The sequence below is a fragment of the Arachis hypogaea genome, chromosome 19 (genome assembly GCF_003086295.3).
Source record: "Arachis hypogaea cultivar Tifrunner chromosome 19, arahy.Tifrunner.gnm2.J5K5, whole genome shotgun sequence".
Taxonomy (NCBI): domain Eukaryota; kingdom Viridiplantae; phylum Streptophyta; class Magnoliopsida; order Fabales; family Fabaceae; genus Arachis; species Arachis hypogaea.
The window spans coordinates 11,915,739-11,923,265 of NC_092054.1; the positions used below are offsets into that span (position 1 = coordinate 11,915,739).

Sequence of the window (7,527 nt, forward strand, 5' to 3'; positions counted from 1 at the left end):
ATCATATATGTGATTATTTTATTCCTGAAATTAAATCAAATTGAGAATAGGATGAGATGGATTAAAAAACAAGAGATAAAATTGAATTAGTAATTAAAAACTAGATAAACAAATTTGTTAAAAATGGAGTAAAGTCTAAAAGATTAATCATTACATAAATTAAATAAGTAATTGATTGGTCTTCTGATTCGGAGAAATTAAATAAGTCTTTTTGAAAATTTTAAGTTAGACTCTTATAAGTTATTATAGAAAAAAGTATGAAATAAAAATTTATAAATCTGCTGTAAAATTTTTCAAGATTATTTTTTGAATAACACATGTTTCTTAAGGATTAGATTAAGATAGATTATTAACTAGAAAATCTTTATGAAATACATATAAAAATTTTAAATTTTCAATATAGTTGTTACATATTTATTAAAATAAAATATTTAAAATTTTTACTAATAAAAATTTGTATTAGCTAAATTCTTATTATTTTAATTATACTTTTCTTCTTTGGAACTAGAATTATACTTACGTACTTACATATCTTTCTATGTTTTGAACTTGGGGCTGTGAGTGTCTTGGACCCTACCAAGTCCCAATCCAACTGTCTTTGAAAAAAAATAAAAACAAACGTGACGTAACCAACTACCATAAACGTTAAAGTCTATAATAATAGCCTGGCGTTGCAACGATAATTTATTTGTTGAAAAATATGTAATTAGTTACTTGAGAAGAAAAAAAGATGCGATACTGACACATTACGAAAAAATGTTAAAGCGTGTAACACTTTTAGTATGAGAATGTCACGTTTTTAGTGGTGTCATTTTAATATTAAAATTATTACCACAATTTTCATATATTTAATAAGAGTTTTATTCGAGAGATAATAAAATAATTATACAATAGTTACAATAGGCTGTTTATTAAGCCTAATTAAATTTAAAACAGAAAATTAACATATTAATAACCTTAATTCTTTTTTGGCTGTTTACTTTTAACACACCACACAATTTTAGATATTTTTATTTTTTCTCCAACCTCCAAATCCATTTCGTTGTCACTCTTTTAGTTCCCCACCCAAACCCTCCTAATCGTTGAACATTCCGGTGACGGCACAGAACCGTGAGTGCCGCAAGCGTTGCTGAACATCCTGCCTTTTCCTCTTCGTTGCCCTCAAGTACGGCGTCCTGTTGCTGCTTAGCATCTCGCCGTCGCTCCAACCGAGCCCTTGGGTGCTACGCCGCCGATCAGAACTGTAGCCACGGGAGCGCTCAACGCCGGACCGAGTAGCTGGATAGTCATCCTCGCACGGGCGCTGTCGTCTTTGAGCAGCGGAGGAGCCGATCCTGGAACAATAGCCGCCTGATCGTCAATATTTCACTGGCCGCCACAGAGCGATAATCATGGCCGGAAGAATCCTAACCATCCAAGGTAAGTGGGTGGAGTTATTCATTTTTGGAATGGTAATCACTGTTGCATGTTGGAATGTAGATAAATTCTGTTGATGATATCCGTGAGTACCCATGGTGAGGAAGCAGTACCTGCAATTTTATTATCCCAGAGCCTGTGGAGTATGTAGTTAGTTTGGTTTGTTGCAATTCATGTTGATTTAACTTTAGCGCGGAAAAGGTCGGGAAAGTTTGGGGATCGTTTTTATGTAGCAGTATAGGTTTAAATTTTTTTTCGCTCTTCCCGTGTGGACTATGTGCATGCAACGTGACGTAAACTCGCTGACCATTGTTGAAATTTAGTTGATATCTGTTGGATGATTACTTTAGTAGGATATTGAATGGTTATTAATGCAAATTTTCTATAATTTGGACAATTTTCAATTCTTACTGTGTTGCTGTTATCACTGCAGCAAAAAAATTACCTGTACCTATTGTTATTCATTTGTAATAAAATTAAAATAATTTTTTTCTCAGGCCTGAACCGTTAGAATTTTAATTCCGAACGAAAAAATTACATGTAGAAGACTCTAACAAAATAATATCTACTGTATGGATATAATGAAATGATTGATGGACTTGCAATGCATCTTTGTGTTATGTTTTTTTATTTTTTATTTTTAGTGTGTGCCTCAGGAAGCATTAAAACAATCTCAGAATTCCAAGTTCAAAGTTTATTCTTAGTATTCCTTATATATTAATTTTCACAACATTTATATTGATTTATAGCACTTTACATCACTATGTCCACTTTCTCTAATAAAAAGAATTAGAATAATTTTGGGTTAGAAGAAACAAAAACGAATAGTAACACATAATAAACAGTTGAACAATAACCAGTAATGCGAAGATTTACTGTGAATAATGCCAACAGGAGTAACAGAGAAGCCATTAAGGCACTGCTGCTTATTGTTATTGCAAAGAAGAAAGAAGCCATTCATATAGCACCAAAGTAAAGCACTTGGTTAGTATTGTGTCTCATGAGACTCAGTAGTATATATATGGTTGGGCCATAGATAGATGGTTATAATAATGTGTATTTCACTGTGTTATAATACTACAAGATGATGATGAAGTATATATATTTGTCTAGACTTTAGACACAACTTGCTAATCTTTTAATTGAATTTGGATCTTCTCAAGATTTTAATTACCTGATTTTAATTAGACCAATAATTTTTTATCAGCCTCAGTTCATCAGTATAATATTCTCGTGCCATATAGCTCCAAAAATTAAGTTTACATGAATTGGAATTTAATATTATGTTAATATTTACGTTATTTGGGTCCAGGTCACTTGTCTCTTTTATGAATTAACGACTTAGATTTTAAAGAGATTATTGCGTGTGTAAATTATCACAATGCTCGAAAAAAAACCAATTTCTATACCGGCCGAAGACAAAGTCAAATGGATAAAAAGGTATCCCGTTGATTACATGAAAAAATGAACATATTTGGTTACTTTTTATGACGGTATGGTGATCCTTTTTTTATTTTGCTCAATAAAAACTAGTCAAGACGCTCTGCTCACCTTGCTACATTAATAACCTATTTACTCACTTAGAACGACATAATGAGCAGGCTAAGTTGGCCGAGATTGAGGCCATAGGATTTGATTTCCTGCGCCGGGTACCACAATGGCATGTGAAGCAGAGCATCATGCTCCAACTAGTTAGGGCCTACGACGTGGAGACAAACACTCTCAAGGTCGACGCCGGGGATATTCGCATTACCGCCGAACTTATCGGCAATGTATTCAGCATACCTTCTCGAGGTTAGTGGAAGTTATGTAAGATGTAAAAATTCTTCTGCGTGGTTATGCTTTTTCCGTTGTTGACACGTACTGATTGTGGTAAACTGTTTCGTTTCGCGCAGGGGACCCAATCTCAGAATTGCAGAAAAAATGAATCGCATTTGGCAATTAAGAGAGAGTTTCAGAAGAAAACTACAATCCAACTGCGGGACTTTGTCTTTGCCTGTCCAATGGACACCGAGCAACAGAGGATGACCTTTAGAAGATACTTTATCATGGTTATTTTGAAGATGTTTCTTAATCCGACAAGCCAGCAGACTATTTTCCCATGGCACCTCCCTCCGATATTGGATGTCTCGAACCCAAGAAGATTTCATTGGCTATATCAGATACTAAAGTGGCTACGAGATGCGATAACGAAATTCCAAGACGAGAAACGGGAAACATGCGGCGGGTGCATGTTCATGTTACTGGTATTGCAAATAAATTACATAAATTTAAAAACCATGTACGGCTTTAGGTGTAAGTCCTAATATTTTAGTTACTTGCTGTAGGTTTTGTACTTTCAGCGCTTAAAGCATGGTCTGCTACATGCATGTCAAGTACCCGAGCCTTGGATTGTTGAATGGACCACTAATGAACTTGATAAGAAGGCCGAGCATGTTATCTCACAGGTTCACTCTCTACTAGTCTCTGTTCTATAATCTAGTTGAACACTAGTGCAATTGGAGGTTCACGTTGATTTTTTTCATCTCTTTGTTGTCTCATGTTGAACACACAGGGTTGCATAGTCAACAATGCAAAGAAACAGAAAAAACAGAAAAACAGTCTTCTAGTAAAGCAGTTCACGAGAAAGGGAGGTGTAAAAGGCCTCGAAAGGATGCTGACCAAGCTTCGTCTAACCAAGGCAGGACTACATCTCATCCAAGTTATAAGGAGGCGAATAAGGTGATATGCTTTCTTTGTGATAGATCGTGTGCTCATTTAATTGTATCCTTACTTATGTGATAGGATGGTTGATTCTTATCATAGAATTTGCGGTAACAAAATTGGAAAGTTACTTCTGTACGTGGCTGCATGGTTGGTTTTGATGTATGATGTTTATAAAGGAAAACCTGGTATAGCTGAGTTCAATGACCGTGAATGGTATTTACATGTTTTTATGTTGAAGATTTGGTTGAATACAATTGTTGCGTCGTATTTTTGCTAAGGTTTTATTTGGGTTGAGTTTGGTAAGTAAACAGATGCAGTTAAGATGCTCAAACTGGGTTCTGATCTGAACTGGATAGATAACTTATGTTTGATTTATTTGGATGGCTTCTGTATGTATGATAAAATTGCTTTATGGGGCTGCCTATTTGATGGATTGTGTGAAAATAGTTTTCATTGATCGCTGGCGTGGTTGTAATTGAGGGTTGTGCTGCTCCACGTAGGACGTTCCGTCACTCATTTGGATGTTCACTTTATTAGGATATTGGATGTTCACTTTAGTAGGAATTTGGGTTGTTGGTTTTTATGATAGATAGTTAGTCTTATATGCTGGATTGTTACTCGATTATCTGATTGGATGGTTGTTCTATTTCATAAATCTTTGATATTTATAGTTGGAAGGTAACTTTACTATGTAATCGAATGGTCGGTGTTGGTTTTTTATTTGGATTGTGTTGTTATGTAAACAGATGCTTTTAAGATGGTCAAAGGGGTTATGATCTGAACTGGATTGCTAATTTGTGATTCATTTTTTGTTAGTATTTTCATGCATCCTTCTTTATCTTTGTACATTCCTTCATTGTCTGTTGTGCAAGATGCTATGATGTGCATGTAATTGTTAATTCTTTTGTAATTCCAACAGTGTGGCAAGGTCGACGATGGAAGGAAACAGCAGCGCAAGGACTCCGACCAGTCACCACGTACCAGGAGCTGGGAAAAACCACAGCATATGGATATCGATACGCATAAGGTGAGCTTGGTTAATTACCCTTACGTGTGTTGTTATCATCGGTGTTTATTCTTTCATTCAAATGACGATATCCATGACAATGAGATGCATCATTTTTTATGCAAATGACGATATAGATGAATTTTCACCACAGGAATCCAGGCCTGGAACGAGGAGAAAGTTGCCTGTCCGTAAAAGCTGATCTAGAAGCGGCACCAAAAAAGCAATTCTAAGAGAAATTGTCCAAGGAAGCAATGCTGGACCGTTGGTAGTACCGGACTCTGACGATGAGGACAACGTGCCGCTTGCTAGAAGGATACGATTATTCCAACAGCAGCCTCCACCACATGATGTAAAACAATCAGAGCCCGTGTTCAAGGGCAATCATAAAGGTGCTGAAGAAGAAAACACTGATCACAAGGATGCATCTCCACACACGCCGCCAGCAGCACATGTCCAGCTCAGTGACTATGATTTTGACCGGTTAGTGGTTTCTGGCTTACCTTGCTGTATGTTTCTGTTCTTTATTTGTCATACCATGCCTTGTGATTAGCCATCTAGCTAGGCATAAGTTGTCGTATTAGCTAACTTCATGTCGCGTTCGTTTGCAGCGAATTCGACATCTCGATCGTTCAGTGTCCTGAATTCGAGCAAGTACTCAATAATATTGAACAGGGACGTGAAACAAATGCCATCATCATGTAGCCCCTACAAACGCTGTTGCCAAACAAATCGAGCTACCATACACCGAGTCCAGGGAGACCTAGCTTTTCACTCGGTTTAACTCAGTTTGAAAAGACTCCAACCCCTTCACCGATACATTCAATTCATCCAACCCTAAGAAATATAAAGGTGGGGGAGACTAAGGAGGAACAAATCAGAACCTGGATAGTTAACTCTTCGTTGAACGAAGATCAAGATTTAGCTAAGTATGAAGGGCGTGACTACATGGTATTACAAAGGAAGGACTTCTGGACCTTGAAACCCCGCAGTTGGGTCAACAGCTGCGTAAGTATATGAACTTAATCATGCATTTTTATTCCCTATCTTTATATCGGGGTTTAGCTTACATTAGCTAAATAAATTGTGTAGGTAATTCAATGGATGTGCTACTCTTTAAACGACAACGAGTCATCTAGATTCAAGCGAGATTTCTATTGCGTGTGTCCAGGCATATTGGTAATTACATTCTTCTGATTACAATGTGGAAATGATTTTGTCGGGATTCTTACTATGTGTGTGGATTTGCAGGAATCGGTGACACAAAATGATAGTCTTACTTCATTTATTGACGGTGTGAGACCAATTTATGCTGGTCTTAGTCCAAGCTTTGGTGAGGATACTAGGTTCTTCAACAAGGTAGTAGCAGCAAAGAGAAACTGGGTGAGTTGCTGTTTTGTTTTGAAATGTTTGTATCCTCCTTGAACTCAGTATTGGATTATGCGGGTTGTTTATTATTTTACCACGATTTGTATACGTGACCTAACCCCGGCTTTTGATTCCACTAATAAATACATGGTTAAATTTGGAACGGGGGGTCACTGTGACCAATTTTTCTTATGAATGTTTTTATTTGCATATTTTAGTTTTGGGTTTTTCCATGTTGTTACCTTGTTTGACTTTACTATGCTGTTGGAAATAGGTTGTCATATAATTTGAGGATGTTTGGTTCTTGAATGCTCGACGGAGATCAATAGGTTTTTTTGGGGTTTTCTTTTTGTTTACTCACAAGACAAACCTCATTCATATATATTGTTTGCTGCAGTGGTTATTTCCTTATTGTTGGAGGGACCATTTGTGGGTATATGCATTTGAGGTGAATGCAAAGTGCATAGTTATACTCGACAGTTTGCATTCTGCACCAGGAGGTATTCTGCACCAGAAGCGCATAGCTACAATGAATCGAACTACCATATTATAATTATTTTACTTACTGCTGACATGTTTAGGGATTTGTTTATGTCACATTAGAAAGAGTTGATTCCAGGAGGTATTTTTTTCTACATTACAATGATTTATTGGTTATGTTACCTTAAAAGGATCTATGTTTTTTTTTATATGTTAGAATCCCGGATTTATCAAAGTTGTTTGGTAAAGTAGCCGTATTTGTGCATATTGAAATAGGTGACCAATAACCATCCACCAATATAGCTAAACTAAACATCCTAAACTTTACTAAAATGAACATCCAGTGTAACTTGGTCAAAATTAAAACATAACAACCAATTGCTGCACACACACAAATACTAACGGCTAACCATCCATGCTTAGAGTGAAAATAAAAATCTGATCACTCATAAAAATGAACATCTGCTTTAGTTGATTACAAAAACCGTGAAAACAATGTCTAGAATGTACGGCTACGTACCGAAAAACTATACAGTAAAGCATGTAGAAAT

The 7,527-nt window shown here is 36.2% G+C and overlaps 1 long non-coding RNA gene across 1 annotated transcript; it reads left to right on the forward strand.

The window, feature by feature from the left end:
* Positions 1-5,298: 5,298 nt before the first annotated feature.
* LOC140181763 (uncharacterized) lies at positions 5,299-6,505 on the forward strand. The gene is made up of 3 exons (XR_011876943.1): positions 5,299-5,611; positions 5,740-6,136; positions 6,221-6,505. It is a non-coding gene; the product is annotated as an uncharacterized lncRNA (long non-coding RNA).
* Positions 6,506-7,527: the final 1,022 nt, after the last annotated feature.